This window comes from Scyliorhinus canicula, chromosome 4 (genome assembly GCF_902713615.1).
Source record: "Scyliorhinus canicula chromosome 4, sScyCan1.1, whole genome shotgun sequence".
NCBI lineage: Eukaryota > Metazoa > Chordata > Chondrichthyes > Carcharhiniformes > Scyliorhinidae > Scyliorhinus > Scyliorhinus canicula.
Window position 1 is genome coordinate 200026286 of NC_052149.1, and position 19311 is coordinate 200045596.

Below are 19311 nucleotides of genomic sequence, written 5' to 3' on the forward strand. Positions count from 1 at the left end.
CTGCTGCCTCCCGGGAACCCAGTTCGCCCGACCGTACGCTGGCCGCCACTACCGCCGACTGTCTTCCGACACTTGCCACCGTCACACTGGACCAGTCCCGGCCGCACCACCTCATGAAGTCCACAATGATCCTCCGGATCAACGGGCACGAGACGGCCTGCCTTTTCGACTCCGGGAGCACAGACAGCTTCATACACCCAGATACAGTAAGGCGCTGCTCCCTCCCCATCCTACCAGCGACCCAGAAAATCTCCCTGGCTCCCTGTGGGGGTGTGCTTGGTCAAGGTCATGACTGGGTTGAGGCCTGTGATGTACGCAAAGTACTGTACTGCCCAAAAGACTGCCAGCAAGTGCCGTTAGGCTGAGAATCCTTGCTCCACGGGGTCTAATACTCTTGAGGCATAGGCTACTGGTCCTAAGTGATCGTATCTTTCTTGCAGGAGTACTGCTGATGGGGTTCGGGCAGTGGTTGCTACTTCTATGGTATAGGGCAAGTCTGGGTCTGGAACTTGTAAAGCGGGGGCTGTGCCTAGGCCACGTTTTAAATCATCAATGGCATCTGTGTGCTGCGGAAACCATTCCCATGGGACGTTCTTTTTAAGCAGCTCTGAGAGTGTGGCTGCTTTGGTGGCAAAACCATCTATGTAATTTCTGCAATATCCTACCAAACCTAGGAATGACCGGAGTGCAGTGACATTTTGGGGCGGGGGCAATTTGTCCATGGACTCGATCCATTTTTGCTCAATTTCTCTCTTCCCGTGGGTAATGATGGTGCCTACATAAAGAACCTTTTCCTTTAAAATCTGGGCCTTTTGGGGGTTTACCTAAGATCCGATTGATTGCAGTAAGCCTAGTAATTCAGACGAGATCTACATGTTACTCTTTCGTGTCCGTTTGCAAAAGCAGATTGTCTATATGTTGTATTAGGCATTCGGGTCAGGAAAATTTGGAAAGTCCGTTGGCCAATTGTCGGTGGAAAATGGAAGGGGAGTTATGGAATCCTTGTGGGAGGCATGTCCACGTGTACTGCTGCCCTTGAAATGTAAATGCAAACTTATACTGGTAGGCCCCGTCTAATGGGATGGACCAAAAGCCATTCCTGACGTCCAGCACTATGAAGTATTTTGCCTGCACTCCTTGTTTGAGCATGGTCACGGGACTCGTGGCAACAGTAGGGGCTGCTAAAGGGGTGACCTTAATAAGTTCTTGGTAGTCGATCGTTAGTCACCATGAACCATCGGGCTTTTTTATGGGCCAAATGCGACATTATTTGTGGAAGCTCTGGGTTGAATAACTCCTAGGTCTAACCTTAATAACTGTTAATAACCTTCAAAATCTCACCCTTGGCTTGCTGTGGGAAACCGTATTGCTTTTGCGGCGTTGGATCGGGAACTGAAATCTTTACTGTACCTGGGATCTTCCCACAGTCATGTTTGGGTTGTGCGAACAAAGCTTTGTGTTTTATGAGGACCTCTCTAATCGTCTGGCCTGCACTAATTAGATCATAGAATTTACAGTGCAGAAGGAGGCCATTCGGCCCATCGAGTCTGCACTGGCTCTTGGAAAGAGCACCCTACCCAAGGTCAACACCTCCACCCTATCCCAATAACCCAGTAACCCCACCCAACACTAAGGGCAATTTTGGAAACTAAGGGAAATTTATCATGGCCAATCCACCTAACCTGCACATCTTTGAACTGTGGGAGGAAACCGAAGCACCCGGAGGAAACCCACACACACACAGGGAGGATGTGCAGACTCCGCACAGACAGTGACCCAAGCCGGAATCGAACCTGGGACCCTGGAGCTGTGAAGCAATTGTTTACGGATTAAACCGATAGTCCCCTACTGAGCAAATCCTGTTTTCATAATCCCTTACTGTGAACGTAGCGGGAGCCCTAGCTGTTTTAGCCATGCGCCATACACATTTGTTTATTGGGTCAAATAAAAGGTTATGGGAGCTCATAAAATCAATGCCTAAAATGTGCTCTGCAGTTTGGGGTAAGTCAACTAAAACAACGGGGTGTTTGGTGCTAACAGCCTCCCGAGCAGGCGCCGGAATGTGACGACCAGGGGCTTTTCACAGTAACTTCATTGAAGCCTACTCGTGACAATAAGCGATTTTCATTTCATTTCATTTTCATGTTCCCTCTCTGAATGGGTACGGGAGCTGTGATATATCCTTGTTGCATGTGGCCTGTGAATCCACTCAGGGTGATGGTGTCTGTGATGGGCCATTTGTCCTGTTGAAACATGGTGGAGGAGTTTAAAGTGGTGCGGGATCCTCCTGTGTGCCATCGACTGCATGTCCCCGGACTGTGCTTGTTACTACTGGTCTGCCTGATTTGTCCCAGCGTGTGTCACAGACCCAAGTTGGGGAGACCGAACACCGTCAATCTGTGGAGTTAAACACTAAATCGTCTGAACGGGCACTAACATTATGCATGGGCCGAACATTGTTCCTGGGTGCGGGGTTTGGTTGTTGGTATCGTTGCTGGTTCGGGGGGTTTAGTCGGCAATCACGGGCGTATTGTCCTATGTGGCCACAATTGTAACAACCTTGTGGTGCCTGTCCTCTGGGGTGCTGTCCCTTGTGTCTACCCTCGGTTATCCATGCTGGGTCCTGGCTAGTCCTAACTGGGTGCATGTTTGCTTCTATCTCATCCTGATCTGTCTGTCGGTGTAAGGTTTGTTCCCATGCTCTAGAAAGTCGTTTCAATACCCAAACTTCATTGTGTGTGTGGTCTGCGGGGTCATAGTTTACACAAGCCTTTTGACCTGCGTCTGTGGCATGCGAGACTAAGGTACGGGATAATTTAGTGTGTCCTCCTCATTTAGGTTTGCGCGTTTCAATTGTCTGTAGACTGCCATGAAATGAATCCATAGGCGACCAGCAAATGCGGTCGGATGTTCTCCCTTCTTTTGCCTGCAGTGATTTGAACCCTCGACTGGATCTCCTTTGTTATACCCGATGGCATCTAATATGGCTGTTTTCATTTCCTGTAGGGTTCCTCCTGCTACATTTTAGGGTTCTGGCAAAGCTGACCTTACAGACTGGCTCAGGCTCATAACTATTAGCTTTATTTCCTCTCTCTCATCTAGGTCATACATAACTTCTTGTTGACGCACCTCCTCAAAGAAGCTGTGTGGATCTGCGGTGGGCTGGAATGGACTAATTTTCATGCAAGCCTCTCTTAATTGGGTTATGGATAGTGGGGTGGTGTAAACAATATCAGGCTCCTCCTGATCCGATGACCTGCAATATGTGGTAACCAGATTCATGGGGGTCGAATTGTGAGTGGGGGTGTGTGCCGCCTGTGCGGTCGGTGCTGCGGGTACTTTTCTTTTTGGGGCGTGGGGGGTGTGATTTTGATTTCCCGTGTCATCTACGTATCTTTGGATGCTTTTGTTTAACTCTTGACAATCGGGAGCATCTTCCTCATCTAAATCCTGCCCAAAAGTGTACCTGAAGCCATTCTGTACTGAGAGTAGTGACTGTAACTTTTCTATCTTCTGTCGGCATTTAGCATAGTCAACAGTACTCTGCCTCTGTTCCTTAGTGGAGCTGTGGAGAGCTCTCAAAGCTGCTTCTAAATCTGCGCATTTGCTAATTAGCTGGGCGACCTGTTCTGTTTCCTCTTTTACCACGATTGCATGCTGTGTATCTTGGTAGGCTCTATCATACTGGGTCTGGAAGTTACTAAGGTGAACTAGACAAGATTGATGTGCACGTTTTACATCGGCCATTTCCTTATCCTTAGCTTCTAACTGTTCCCGGAGTTGCTCAATTATCTTCTCGCTTTTGTTACTGTTTCCCTTGTTCTTTTCTTCCTTCTCAATTAACTGCCTACGGAGCGTCTTCATGACCTCCTCTGTGCCTCACAACTGTGCCAAACAAGACACTATTGCCATCGGCTTTCTGACTTTCCCTACATTTTTCTTGTGGACCTCGCTTAGGTTCTCCCACCAAGTCTGTCCTATCTTTCCTGGACCTGACTCATCATTAGCGCAAAAATTTGAGCAAAGGGGCCATCCTTTCCCCTTTAAGTATTTTGTTAACTCTTCCTCCCTTATGGGGTATTGCTCTGCTCTGTTGGTCGCTACGACCTCGGGTTCCTGTGGATTCATCAGTCTTTCCATCGCTTTAGCGGCCATTACTTCTCTTATCTCTTTCTCTACTTTTAAGTTGGGACAGGGGAATAAAGCGGCGATTTGAACAGTGGGTCTGGCTTCAGCTATTTTCCGGCTCACAATTCCTCGATAGTTGTACACAATTCTAACGAATTTACCTTACTCTTCCTGTTAGGTACGCATGCGGGTTAGTACACACTTCCGAAATTCGGTTATTTGGTTGATGTGGGACTTGCACTTGTGGTTCTTTCTCATTCTCGCAATTGGATTCAAAGTTTGTGGGTTCTCTCGGAGTGACAAAGTCACTTCTAATCGAGTCCCATCTGGGTCGCCAATAATGTTGCTCTGTTTCCCAACAGCGTCGCCAATACTGTGGGTATTACTATTTATCTTAGTGAACCACAAGCCTTCCCTTATATTGATCAAATGACCACACAACCAGTTAGTTAGTTCAAAAGATGGTTTATTTACATACACAAGAGTTATCTCTACATGCAAACGCAATATCTACTACGAGTTAAACTACACCCATCAGCTACAATAACCTATACTTAACTTCAGGGCGACCGGCACTGTGCAAATGGATAAGGCCTTTATCTGGATTTCACTTGGCTGGTTCGAAGAAAGTGGCTCTGTCTCTGCTGGGCTCAACCGTCAGGTAGTGATCGTTGGTCTTGAACTCAGCTGGCTGTTCCTGCTGCAATTGGGCTGGCACTCTGGGATTTCACGCTCTTTGGGGCGGTCCTTAACCTTGGACCCAATAGTTCGAAAGGGCTCTGATCACTGTCTTCGATTTCGGCCAATAAAGGAGCGGGTGCCTTGGTAGCTGAGCAGGTCCTTAGCGGTCATTGACCTTGGCAGTTGTGCTTTCTGAGCAAGGGAGTGGCGCCGATCAGTCTGTGGCTGTACCGGTTGCTTGATTGGAGTTCTATTGTCCTGGGAAAATGGGCCATTAAAATGCAAATGAGCGGGGGTTTCGATCAGGTCTGGTTACCTATGTTTTAGATACACATCGGCTCTGTATCTGTCTGAGTCCTGGGTTGGCCATAATTCCCATGTTCCTTTGTAGGTGGCCATCTTAGGTGGCTACAGTGTGACATGTAGTTTAAACATGTACTTTATGAAAAGGACCTGCAATGTGCAAATGTTAGGTGGTATGAGCCTTATGCACCAGGAAAGCCTTTGTTTTACTCTCTGCTTTATTCAGAGCTGTTGACCTTGAGCAAAGCAGCAATAGCGTGAAAGTTAAAATAAGTTACATTTTTATTCCCAGGCTGGGAAGGGTGGAAACAAAACAAACAATGTTCCCATTGCTGACCAGCATCCAGCCACCCTGGCCAGAAACTGGATCTCTGTGGACAATGGATGAGGCTGACATAAGATTGACCTGCGACGTTCCTCTTCCTTATGAATGGCATGAACACACTATCTGGGCTCAAGTTTAAAGAATGATCATTTAGGTGAGATATTGGCGAGGGACCAATGCCTGCGGAAACATCTGAGTTATCTCTTTCAATAGAATAGAGAGGAAAATAGAAGAAAAAGAATGACCAGATTCTATCTTTCCACTGTCAAAAGCTATGCTAGCTGGCAGGAGTAGATGAAACCAATGACTTTAGCGAAAGTATATGGATTTTATATTTTCATGCCCCACCGAATCTTTTGGTAAAGCCAATCAAAAGCACCCAACAAACAACTTACCTGTAATTATCTATCTGAATCACAGCCGTGATATTGGAAAGCCAGTTGCAGTACATAATTAAAGAATCTTGAATGACTATACACCAGAGAGTGGTTCAGTAATGATATCTGACTGTGTAAGTGTGCAGTCTGTATTCATCCATTTTGATGAAGATCCTCTTGCAGCTTTTTGCACGGTATTGTGAAAACGTTCTCCAGACTGGACCAGAAATAATTGTGGTCTTTGCATAAAAGGTTGAATATAATGTTGCGGTGTTTTTTATTGTTTGTGGAAAAGAAACTAGACTTGTCTTGTGCGGTTCCTGCAGATTTCTCGCTTGCAAATAAATTCATTTTCTGGGGAAAAAAACTAATTTGCACACGGAACATTATAAGTTAATTGCGCCAGTGTGCTAATCAAGGAGACAAGGCACAGAATCAAATTTAAATGTATAAAACGGATGCTTAGTGTAAGGTCAATTTGGATCAGCACACTGTCCTGTTTAGAAGGGAAGTATTATTTCTGTCAGGGAAATGTTTAAGATAAATAAATTAGACTTTGTGGTGTTTGGCATTGGAGTAGCAAAACTTCTCAAGGGGACTGGGATCACCTCACCTCTACTAAGATTGCTGTGGGTTAATTACTGCAGAGATTCTCACTCTCGGTCTTTATAAGTACAGTGGAAGAGTAGCAGGAAGCCCTGAATGATGGTATCCCGGAGCAAACCCACACAGACACGGGGAGAAGGTGCAAACTCCACAGAGACCGGAATCGCACCCGGGTCCCTTGCACTGTGCGGCAGCAGTGCTAACCACTGTGCCACCATGACGCTCTGAATTGGGGGTTAGCAATGTATGAAAGATAGCTGAAAAGCACCTATTCCAGATCATTCCATGGATAATTTAAAAAACAAAGAAAAAGTTATAAATCCCAATGAGCCAATATTACTGAAATTAACTGTGTTTCAGTCAATTTTAAATTTAATTACAATTGGCCAAAACACAGGTAATTTCAGTACTTTTATTCATTGGGATTTATAACAGCAAAGTTAAACATATGATGAAATTTACATTTTAGATTAGTGCTAATTGTAATAGTTATGCTAGCCATGGATACCAATTACAAAACAAATGGAAATGGTTCTAGCTCCAAACCCACAAATTCAGAGATTTGCTCCAGAAGAGTCTGAGAGTTACATACCCGATACACTGGAGCCCAGAGTTCTTCTCTAATTATGAGCCTGGTAATTAGGAAATGGTTTTGTTACGGTCGGCAATCTTCCAGCAAGAATTATATTGTACAAATGCTTCAAGCATATTGGATTTCGGTATCTGTCATAACACCTGCTGTTCACTAAAAAAGGGCCCAAAATAGAACAAAATGTCCCTAGCAACCCCAGGCTAGCTAGTCAGAATGTGAGTCATTTCAATAGGATGGAACCTCATTCCAGGGTTCAGATTCAGTTATAAAATGCTAAAGTTCTTGGCCCTGAAGCCTGCAACATCCAAAATCCTCAATTAAATTCTAGCTTCTAACTTGCTCTTAAACGTGTAATAAACAGGGCAGCACGGTGGCCTAGTGGTTAGCACAACCGCCTCACGGCGCTGAGGTCCCAGGTTTGATCCCGGCTCTGGGTCACTGTCCGTGTGGAGTTTGCACATTCTCCCCGTGTCTGCGTGGGTTTCGCCCCCACAACCCAAAAATGTGCAGAGTAGGTGGATTGGCCACGCTAAATTGCCCCTTAATTGGAAAAAATAATTGGGTAATCTAAATTTTTTTTTTGCACTCTCCGTCCGAACCCTCTTCTCAAACAAGTATTCATTATTGTGGATATGAGCCACTTGAATCTTTGAATTGTTATCCAGTCTGTACCTCCCCTCTTCGACCTGCACATTCATTATGTTTGGAAGCTGAATTCGGTGTTGGTGAAAAACCCGTGCTAGAATGGAAGAAGCTGCACAATGTTTTCCCCTCGTTTCACTTAGCACTCTAGGATAAATAGATTGGCCAAGATTTCTGGCCGGTGGCAATGAGCCACTGCCCATAAAGATTTTCCTGACTCGATTCCTTATTTCTTCCAGGATCTTCCGATCCAGCCTACAGGAAATGGGCAGCACAGCGTTCCCCATCTAACTCCAGTGAGCAGAGTCAGGGGGTAGGAGAGGAAAGGCGCCTGTTTTATGGCAGTAGCTACTATATTCAGGTAAGCTTTTAAAGGTCCAGCGTGGGATTCTCTGTCGCCCTACGCCGAAATAGGGAAACGAGATGAGCCGAGAATCGGTTCCGATGCCGAAATTGTGGCCGGCATCGATTTCAGGCCAAATTTCAATTCTCCGTCGCCTTGACAGCGGCGGCAATGCTTTTCAGAACGCACGTACAGTAAACACTGTTTGTATACCATTAGCGGGCCCAACCAGGTATTCTCCAGGGCCTCCGCGATGCTTCCTCTCCAATGGGCTGAATTAATTTGTGCTTTTAAAAAACATGAAACATGCGTCGTGGCCGATGAGGGAGAGAGAAGACGTAGGACACGGAGAGGCCCAACTGTGGGCTGCTGGGCCAGATACTGGCCGGGCTGGCTGGGGTTGGGGTGGGGTGCCCCGCCAGGGCAGGGGAGGGGGGGGGGGAGAAATAGCGAACGGGCCATGTGGCCTGGGAAACCCCCACAGGACTGGTGCGGTCTTCAGGCACGGACCGCTATTGTCACAGCCTACGAGGCAGCCATCTTGCTGCGCGCCCCACTGACCACTCACTTGGCCCCTGGTTCTGCAGAGTGATACCAGCCATATGGGTGCCCCCAACGCCTGCATCCCAGCCCTCACCCCACTACCCCCTCACCCCACCTTCCGCCATACCACACGCCCCCACCCAACCGGCTGCCACCCGCCGGCAGGGCATCAGGCGGTGCAGCCAGGGCAGTGCCCACTGTAGCCCCTATGGGGGCACCAGGTGGGGGCTGCAGAGTGCACTGCTGGCAAGAGCAGTGCTAGCCGATTGTACCACTGGCAGCAGGGATGGGTGCCACAGTATCCATAGTGCTGGGCACCAACAGTCTTCCCGATAGTCACCGTAGCCATGGGGGATGCCTTGTGGCTGTATGAGCTGCAGCTGCACAAGGAGCAGGAAGCTGCAGCTGCGGCATGTGCAGAATCAGAGCCTGCCCCAGAGGAACAGGAGGCAGCATCCCAGGATGAAGAACCAGCCACCCAAAAGGCCAAGAAGGAAGATGTGCAAAGGAGGCCTCGCGGCTGAGCAGGGAGACAGTACGACATATCTGCCAGATCATGGCACACCTGGCAGTGTAGGGGTATGGGGCGGACACCCGCTCCTGGTGGCCATCAAGGTGATGGTCACCCTGAAATTTTACACCACGGGATACTTCCAGGTGCCGAGTGGGGACCTATCTGGTATCTCACAGAGCTGGGTGCACAGGTGCATCCGTGTCATCATGGAAGCCCTATATGCTCGGTTGGCGCAATAAATTAATTTTAATGTGGACCGAGCCTGCTCCAGGGTGCCCGGACAGCAGGATTTGGCGTCATCAAAGACATGTCCAAGGGGTATGCCGCCCTATGAGCACATGCATATGACAGGCTGGTCTACACAAACTGAAAGGGGTTCCACTCGATGAAAGTGCAGCTGATATGTGACCATCAGCCGCGCATCCCACACCTCTGCTCCTGATTTCCGGGCAGTCTGCATGAAGCCTTCATCTCCGCACTCGGTGATTCCTAAATTGTTCAAGATGCCCACCCACCCGGCTGGGGAATTGGCTCCTGGGCGACAGAGGTTATCCACTGCGGTTGTGGCTGATGATGCCTATCAGATGCCACAGACCAATGGCGAGACCCACTGCAACGATGCCCATGCCGCGACCAGGAGTTTGATTATATGGTGCTTCAGCCTCCTGTGGTTCAGGTGCCTGGACCACTCTGGAGGGGCCGTCATATATGACGCTGAAAGGGCTGCCCACATCATGGCGGCCTGCTGTGTCCTCCACAACATCGCGCAGCAGAGGGACGATGTGCTGGAGGAGGAGGATGAACACCAGGCCTCGTCTAACGAATAGGATGCGGGGGAGTGCGAGGATGGAAAGGGTATGGAGGCCCAGGCAGGCACGGAAGGCCGCACAATGTGTGCGCCAGGGCCAACGTGCACGGGATGCTCTGATTGCCTCCAGGTTCACCGACTAGGGGAGTGCGGCACTGGCCAGTGACATGGACACTGCATCCCACCCTCAGATCCACCACCCCCTCCCTCAGTGGCGACCTGCATGCAACCTCCTTTGTAATACGTATCTGCCACACTACAGGGTGCGGGCCCTAGGTTGGCAGTAACACCAGGTCTGGTAACAACCCAATAACAACCTGCTCTGCAGTGAGCTCTGGCGCTCTGCATAATTTGACAACATCTGACTCTTGCCCATGGTGGCACTTTCCACCATCCTTCTGGGTGATCCCTGCATATGAGCCGGTCATTCTATCACGCGGTCGTTTCAGATCCCTGGGATGATGGTGGTGGGGGCAGTCTGGGGGGGGGGGGGGTAGAGCCCAGGCCACCCACAACATCTGCCCATTTCACCCATACCCCCACACCCTCTCTTTTGTTAGACGTTTAGCTGCTGTTGTATAAAGAGTCAAAGGTTCTTCTCCTTTTCACAAACACCTTTATTTCACTTTAACAGACTCTGCATAAAACTCTATCATCACACCACCTGACACAAAGGCCACCTGAAACCCCTTTACATATCAGTGTCAATTATTGGATACTTAACATAAAGAAGACCATAAGACCATAAGACCATAAGACATAGGAGTGGAAGTAAGGCCATTCGGCCCATCGAGTCCACTCCGCCATTCAATCATGGCTGATGGGCATTTCAACTCCACCTACCAGCATTCTCCCCGTAGCCCTTAATTCCTCGCGACATCAAGAATTTATCTATCTCTGCCTTGAAGCCATTTAGCGTCCCGGCCTCCACTGCACTCGGCGGCAATGAATTCCACAGGCCCACCACTCTCTGGCTGAAGAAATGTCTCCGCATTTCTGTTCTGAATTTACCCCCTCTAATTCTAAGGCTGTGCCCACGGGTCCTCGTCTCCTCGCCTAACGGAAACAGTTTCTTTGCGTCCACCCTTTCTAAGCCATGCATTATCTTGTAAGTTTCTATTAGATCTCCCCTTAACCTTCTAAACTCCAATGAATACAATCCCAGGATCCTCAGCCGTTCATCATATGTTAGACCCGCCATTCCAGGGATCATCCGTGTGAACTAATTGGACAACTAATTGGAATGTTTCTTAACCCATTACTTAACAGTCTCGCCTCCCTTGGAGAAAAAAATAATAAAGAGGTGAAAACAGAATTACAAGAAACTCAAAAACGCAATTTCCCTTCTTTTTTTTCCGTTTTTTGGAAGAAGAAAAAAGTCACAGAAACAATATCCAAAAGTTTCTGTGAACTAGCCCCTCTTTTTGTGAAGCAGTCTGACAATTGATAGCCACTGTCGACCCATTTAATATTTTCTATTTCCCCTCTTTCCAACATCTGCTTCAAACTTGCAATGTCTATCCTTAACCTTTTTTCATTGACATTTTTGGAGAGTGCACATTTTCCCACAGGGATTTATTATCAATGTGACATTCAATAGGTATATTACCCAAATCCCCTAATCCCCAAATTTCTGTCAATATCTGAGATATGTAAAAGGCCACATCCATCGCCTCTACAAGGCTTAACGTCTCAGCAGCCAAAGTTCTTTTGACCACTCTCCTTATTTTCTTTGTTTCCCACACAAGAGGGCAATATTTACCATTGTTCCCCAAAAGGAAAATTAGAAAACCTCCTGCGCTTGAAACCCCATCACATAAATTTGCAGTTTCCTCAGGTGAGGAAGGAGCAGTGCTCCGAAAGCTAGTGTTTGAAACAAACATGTTGGACTTTAACCTGGTGTTGTAAGAATTCTTACTGTGCTCACCCCAGTCCAACGCCGGCATCTCCACATCATGTCATCTGATTGAATAAGGTACCCTTATCCGCAAACTGAACTCCTGTCAAAACCAGGAGCCTATCCATGTTGCTTACTGTAGCACAGTCAAGTAATTTAAAGGCCAACACAGACTGTGGAAATTCCAGGTCGTGTTTCTGCAGCCTTTTTTATAGTCTGCCAAATTCCACTATATAGTCTTCCATGGAGAAATCCTCTATTTTCCTGAACTTATCAAAATCTGACCATGCTTCATACGCACTTAACAGGTCACCCTTTTTATAAATCTTATCCATATAACGTAATAGAGTCTGCAGACCTTCTTCTGAGTCTAACTCTTCCAATTCCAGCCCAGAAAATACTTTGCTCCGGATTTTACTGTCATAAGGTAGAGAAAGAGCCAATGCCAAACCTTGTTTTCTCTTTCCCAAGGCAGTTACCTTAGTTCACATAACTACTGCACTTCTCCATTGGTCGTACGATCCCCTTTCAGAAAATAAGGAGGGGTAGTCACATCCGGCCATCTTTAGCCTAGGTTCAGCCATATTTTTTTTTTCTTCTCCCTCACTCCTTGGTTTGGTCTGGAAAAGTTGTATCTTTCAACCCTTCACATTTGCACAACAACCATCCTCTGCTACCATTTATTAGATGTTTAGCTGCTGTTGTATAAAGAGTCAACGGTTCTGCTCCTTTTCACAAACGCCTTTATTTCACTTTAACAGACTCTGAACAAAACTCTATCATCACATTACCTCACACAAAGGCCACCCAAAGCCCCTTTACATATCAGTGTCAATTATTGGATACTTAACATAAATGAGACAACTAATTGAAATGTCTCTTAACCCATTACCTAACATCTCTGACCAGCCCAGACCAGCCCTCACACCCATCTGACAGAGCACCAAGGCAGGTTGTCACTGTGTGCACAGGTATTTAAAGTGGCAAAATATATACTGAGTCGTGCCCGAGCCCCTATCACTAAACTGTGCCCTGCACCCATGCCAACTTAACTGGTGTCTAACTTTCTGGCCGAACCAGCCCTAATGCTACATTTTGCTGGTTCCTCAGATGGTACACCGGCAGTGGAGACAGCCTGCTGCGATACCCGCCCTACGATGTGGGTCCCTGTTGGCAGTGGTCTTCTGGGGTGACTGGGCCTGGATGGGCCTAGCTGCTGCTCGGGTATCCCAGGTGATGTGGTGCCGCCCTGTTCCGCCCGCTGTCCACCAGACACACCAGGGACAGGAAGTGAGGGGGGAGTCCGAGGCTCTGCATGTTCCGCATATCCCCTGCGGGTGTCACTGGCACGGACCCCATCACCTCCTCCTCCCTCGGGATGACCGATGGCCCCCGGGCTTCTCCATGGGATGGGGGTACGAGCGGAGCTATCCCCTGAGGCTCCCCTGCCTATTGGTACTGCTACTCCTGGAGACCCGCTGCTGCCTCGACCAGGGTCTGTAGGCTCGCGGCCATGGAGCACAGGGATTGGACCATCACGGTCTGGGACTGCGACACATCACTCATTGACTGTGCCACCACCTTCTGGGTCTGTGTCACATCAGACAGTGACCGTGCTATCTCCCTCTGGGACTGGGTGACCTCCCTCTGTATCTGCGCCACAACGACCAGCATTTGAGCATTGCCGCTGACGTTCCCAGACATGGCCTGCTGTGACTGGGCCACACTCAGGAGAGCCGCTCCAATTTCCAATTTCCAAGTGGCCCTGACACACGGCTGCCTGTGAGGCAGCAACCCTGTGCTGGGCCTCAGCCAACACCTGCACAGAATGCCCCAGGCCTTGAACGCGCTGATCCATTGCCAAAACCCTTGCCCCCCCCCATGCCTCCACCATGTCGTGTTGGCCTGGGTAGCATGCATGGTCGGCAGCACCTCCTGCCCCTGCGGTTGGACTCCTCCAACTGCGCCAGCAGGTACTGGACGCTCGCCAACAACCCCTCATGTAGTCCCTGGCTTTACAACTGCATCTCCACAATCGATGGGACTGCCTGTTCAAGAAGCCCAAAACCAATCTGGGTGGCAGCTAAACCCTGGGGTCGGCCTGCCCTCCAACTGTCCGCCCCCTTGGGTGTGCCTACCTCCATCTGATGTACCAGACCAGCTGTGTGGTGGGCACCAGAGGAAGCCCCAGGAGCCTCTTCACTAAAATGCACAACCGAGGTGATTGTCCCTGGGATGGAGGAGGGTGTTAGAGACAGCTGTGACGGGAAATCTGTGTCATCCTCGGACTCAAGCTCCGGGGTGTCTTGTGTCTCTTGTCCAGGGCTGCCATCCATGCTGCTGTCATCTTCACAGGTCAGCACACGGGGTGGGGGAGAACCGGCTGTGGCACCTGCTGGGGGCGGGGGACACCAGATGGACCTGCTCCACCATCAGCAGGTCCTTCAATGTGCAGGGTTAAACTGCATGCCGGGCGGGGGGAGGCAGCGGGTGTAGCCGCTCGGGGTGAGGGTCCCATGGGTTGAGGGTGGTGTGGGAGTGAGGATGAGGGTGGTGTGAGGGTGGTGTGGAGGTGAGGGTGGGGTAAGGATGAGGGTGGTGTGGGGGTGAGGATGGTGTGGAGGTGTGGGGTAAGGATCAGGGTGGTGTGGGGTGAAGGTCAGAGTGAGGGTGAGGGTCGTGTGGGGGTGAGGGTGGTGTGAGGGTGGTATGAGGGTAAGGGTGGTGTGGGGTAGATGGTGGTGTGGGGGTGAGGGTGGGAGTGGTGTGAGGGTGGTGTGGGGATGAGGATGAGGGTGGTGTGAGGACGAGGGTGGTGTGGGGTGTGGGTGAGGGTGGGGGTGAGGGGTGGGTGGTGTGAGGGTGAGGGTGAAGGTGAGGGTGAGGGAGGTGTAGGGGTGAGGGTATTGTGAGGGTGAGGTTGGTGTGAGGGTGAGGGTGGTGTGTGGGTGAGGGTGGGAGTGAGGGGGCGGGTGATGTGGGGGTGAGGATGGAGGTGTTTTGAGAGTGAGGGTGGTGTGCGGGTGAGGGTGGGGGTGAGGGTGGTGTGGGGTGAGGGTGGGGGTGAGGGTGGTGTGGGGGTGAGGGTTGGGGTGAGGGTGGTGTGGGGGTGAGGGTGGGGGTGAGGGGGTGGGTAGAGTGGGGGTGAGGGTGGGGGTGGTGTGGGGGTGAAGGTGGTATGAGGGTGAGGGTTGGGGTGAGGGTGGTGTGAGGGTGGGGGTGGTGTGGGGGTGAGGGTGGTGGGGGGGTGAGGGTTGGGGTGAGGGTGGTGTGGGGGTGAGGGTGGTATGGAGGTGAGGGTTGGGGTGAGGGTGGTGTGGGGGTGAGGGTGGTGGGGGGTGAGGGTTGGGGTGAGGGTGGTGTGGGGGTGAGGGTGGTGTGAGGGTGAGGGTGGTGGGGGGATGGTGTGGGCAAGGATTGACACACGTTGCATGGGGAGCCGTAACTCAGCAGGATCTTCCTCACCTTCGGCCAATCTCCATCCCGGCAACTTCCTTTCCTCTGGGCCACCAACCATTGCTCTGCACGACGAGGGACGCAGGTCCGGTGGTCCCCCTCCAGTTTTCTCCCGCTCCCGGTGGTTATGGGCGGCTTTCACTGGCAATGGGGGAAGGGGGGGTTGTTAACAGAAAACAGTAGTTTTATACAGTCCGACGCATGCAGCCCATGGAGTGGGTACCTGGTGGCTTCAGTGGCCAGGGCACCGGGCCATGGTGGCCAGTGTGGGTGCCGGTATATGGTGCAGGGTGGGGGTTCACCCGCCCTCCAGGTGATGGGTGGGGTGTGGTGGGCTTACAGGTGTGAGGGACAGCGGTTATTACCAGGGGCACAGTGCTGCCTACTCATCTTGGCTCGTGGCACTGACCACCTCTGCCACCTGCACCCAGGCACGGCGAACGGCTGTGGCTGGCAGCCTCCTGCCCAGGCCGGGGTACAGGGTGGCCTGCCTCTCCAACACCGTGTCCAGGAAGGTCTCCAACTCAGCGTCTGTGAAACGGGGTGCTGCCCTCTTTGCTGCCATCTTGTTGGCTGGGATGGTGTGTGTGGGGAGTGAAGTGTGTATATGTGGCTGCAGCTTGTCAGCCTCCTGAGTGTTAATCACAAATCTGGTGAATCCTGCACCATTTCTCATTGAAATCGATTGTGTTCCGCGTAGCGTCGGTGCTCGCCCCTTAACAGTTGCTGAATCGGTTGAGGCGCGGCATCAGTTTTGCTGTCATGGAACTCCACGAATCCTGCCTCGGCATCAACACTTAGTCTTAGGAACGGAGAATCTCGCTGCCAGTCCTATAAAAATGAGTATGTGTTAGTGATTGGGTTAGTGGATGAATGGGTGAACAAATGAGTGAGTGAACGAGTAGGAGGGTTAGGTGTGTGACGTGGGGTTTGGACATCGGGTCGCAGGTGCTGCTGGAGGAGGGGGGTCCAGTTAAGTCAGGGGATAGCCAAGGGGTGATTGGGGGGGGTTGTTGGGTTCTCAGGAGGGCAGGCAGATCGGGAGGGTAGTCAGGTCGGGTCAGGAGAATAGTTGGGTGGTTTGTGGGGGATGGTGTGGGGGGGGTGTGTGGTTTGATGGTGGGGGGGGGGGGAGGGGGTTCAGTTGTGGAATTAGCCAGCTGTTGGACCATGTTTAAAGCCGTCCAACCTTTCCAGAATATCTGTCTAGTTAAGTGACATCGCCCGGGGCTGGCGTCAATCCTGCCCCCGCTGTGTCCTGAATTCTCCGCCCCCCGTGATTCAGCGGGGTGGGTTTCGCGCCGCGCCGGTCGGCGGGCCCCCCGCGGCGATTCTCCGGCCCGCGATGGGCCGAAGTCCCGCTGCTGACAGGCCTCTCCCGCCGGCGTGGATTAAACCACCTACCTGACCGGCGGGATTGGCGGCGCGGGCGGGCGCCCGGGTCCTGAGGGGGATGCAGGGCGAGCTGACCCCAGGGGGTGCCCCCACGGTGGCCTGGCCCGCGATCAGCAGGTGGGCCTATGCTGTGGGGGTACTCTTTTTCTTCCGCCTTCGCCATGGTCTTCACCAAGGCGGAGGCGGAAGGGACCCCCTCCCTTGCGCATGCGCCGGTATGACGTCAGTAGCCGCAAAGTCCTTTCGGCCCAGGCTGGCGTGGCGTCAAAGGCCGTTCACGCGCGGGCCTAGCCCCTCAATGTGAGGGCTTGGCCCCTAAAGGTGCGGAGAATTCCGCACGTTTGGGGCGGCCCGACGCTGGAGTGGTTCACGCCACTCCATCACGCTGGGACCCCCCGCCCCGCCGGGTAGGGGAGAATCCCACCCATGTCTCTGCCCTAAGCTCAGGAAACATTTGTGGAGGGTCTCAGGAAGTAGAGAATCAGCCTATCGGAAGTTTACATTTATTTCTGTGACGATTTTCCTCTATCTCCCTGCAGGATTTGAAGGGACAATTTCCTCTATTTCACTTTCGGTTTGCTTATTGATCCATTCTGAGTCGTGCTTGTTTTGTTTCAGTTTCCTAATTCTGGTTATGTATTCATCCTTCAGACCCAGCATTGCTCCAGTAAAAAGACGTTCTACATTGCCTCTACTGAAGTGTCACTGAAAATCCTTCCCAATCAATTTGCTTGAAAAGCTTCCTCATTTTTTTTGTTAGTCCTTATAAACCTCTTCTTGGCAATTTCCAACTACAGCAACAATGCCTCTTTAAGGAGGTGTCACCTTCAAGTTTCTAGTAATTTTCAAAACGTGTTCATTTTGCAGTTGCATTCAATTTTGTGAAAAAAGCAGCAGAAATTTGATTTGCTTCAACAGTGTGTAAACATGACAAGTACGTGGAACATGCTACAGCTAAACATTTCATAATTACAGCTTCAAATCACACTTCCGGGCGACATTTCACAATTGAATCCAATATTGGGCTCCATATTCTTTTTTAAGAATCAAAATGTCAATTCTTTTGCAGATCAAATAATCTTTCCAGCGTGCCTCTTTCAGCCCAAGTCTAGCTTTGCACACTTAGTACTCTTTGCTAGTACTTGACCTTTGAATCACATTGGAGTTCAGGAATCAATCCATTCTTTCCAGGATAGGAATAGTGGTCAACTGCATGAGGACACTTGCAGACCCAACCATGGTGCAGTATCTAATGATCGATATCTCAACTCCTACTGCAGAAGAAGCAGAAACCAAACAATGTCTGGATGCTGTATTAGAAGCTCAGAGTGAAGTATTGCAAGTGCAGACTGCTGTCACAATGGCTTACTTGAGGAAGGATGTAGTGGCTTTGGAGGCAGTTCAGAGGAGGTTCGCTAGATTGATTCCAGAGATGAGGGGCAAAATTCTCCGCGGACCGACGTGACGCCCATTTCCGGCGGGAAAAAGCGGTGTGCATGACTCCGGCGTCCCGGCCTTCTTTTAAGCTGGCAATCTCCGTTCCCGGAAGGGCCAGCAGCTGACTGACGCGATACGCGTCAGTTTCACCAGCTGCGGAAGTGGTGAGACCCGGCGTTTTTTGGAGGAGGAGGAGAGAGACAGACCCGGCATTTGGGGGGGGGGGGGGGTTCCGGCATTGGGGGGGGGGTTCCGGCATTGGGGGGGGGGGGGGTTCCGGCATTGGGGGGGGGGGGGGTTCCGGCATTGGGGGGGGGGGGGTTCCGGCATTTGGGGGGGGGGGGGGGTTCCGGCATTGGGGGGGGGGTTCCAGCATTGGGGGGGGGTTCCGGCATTGGGGGGGGGTCCGGCATTGGGGGGGGTTCCGGCATTGGGGGGGGGGGGGGTGGGGGGGTGCGGCGTTGGAGGGGGTGGGGGGTGGGGGGTGGGGGGGTGAGGCATTTGAGGGGGGTAGGGCATGCAGAGGAGGAGGGCGACTGATGCCCGGGGCCAACGCACCGTCGCCCCCCCTCTGCACGCAGCTGCCCCTACCCCAACCCCCTCCCCTCACCACCCCTACCCCCTTCACCACCCCTACCCCCCTCCAACGCCACACCCCCCACCCCCTCCAACGCCGCACCCCCCCACCCCCCACCCCCTCCAACGCCGCACCCCCCCACCCCCCACCCCCACTAACGCCGCACCCCCCCCCCCACTAACGGAGGAAGGAAGGGGGGGAGGAGGAAGGAGGGGGGACGGAGGAAGGGGGGGGGGAGGAGGAAGGAAGGGAGGAGGAGGAAGGAAGGGGGAGGAGGAAGGAGGGGGGGAGGAGGAAGGAGGGGGGAGGAGGAAGGAAGGGGGGAGGAGGAAGGAGGGGGGACGGAGGAAGGAAGGGGGGAGGAGGAAGAAGGGGGAAGGAGGAAGGAAGGGGGAGGAGGAAGGAAGGGGGGAGGAGGAAGGAAGGGGGGAGGAGGAAGGAGGGGGGAGGAGGAAGGAGGGGGGAGGAGGAAGGAGGGGGGGAGGAAGAAGGGGGGGAGGAGGGGGGGGGGAGGAGGAAGGAAGGGGGGGAGGAGGAGAGAGGGGGGGTGTGTGGGTACCGGCCTTCAGAGGGAGGGGGACGGGGTGTGGGTACCGGCGTTGAGGGGGGGGGGTTTCGGTGTTGAGGGTGGGGGGTTGCGGCGTTGCGAGAGATGGGGGGCGGCGTTGGAGGGGGGTAGGGGTGGTG

At 51.8% G+C, this 19311-nt stretch overlaps 1 protein-coding gene across 1 annotated transcript in view; it reads left to right on the forward strand.

The window, feature by feature from the left end:
- LOC119965306 (neuropeptide Y receptor type 5-like) overlaps positions 1-19311 on the forward strand; it is a 113520-nt gene that overhangs the window by 7677 nt on the left and 86532 nt on the right. The window contains exon 2 of the mRNA XM_038795861.1: positions 7894-8015. The gene's annotated coding sequence lies outside the window, so the exon portion shown is untranslated. The remainder of the gene's footprint in view (positions 1-7893; positions 8016-19311) is intronic.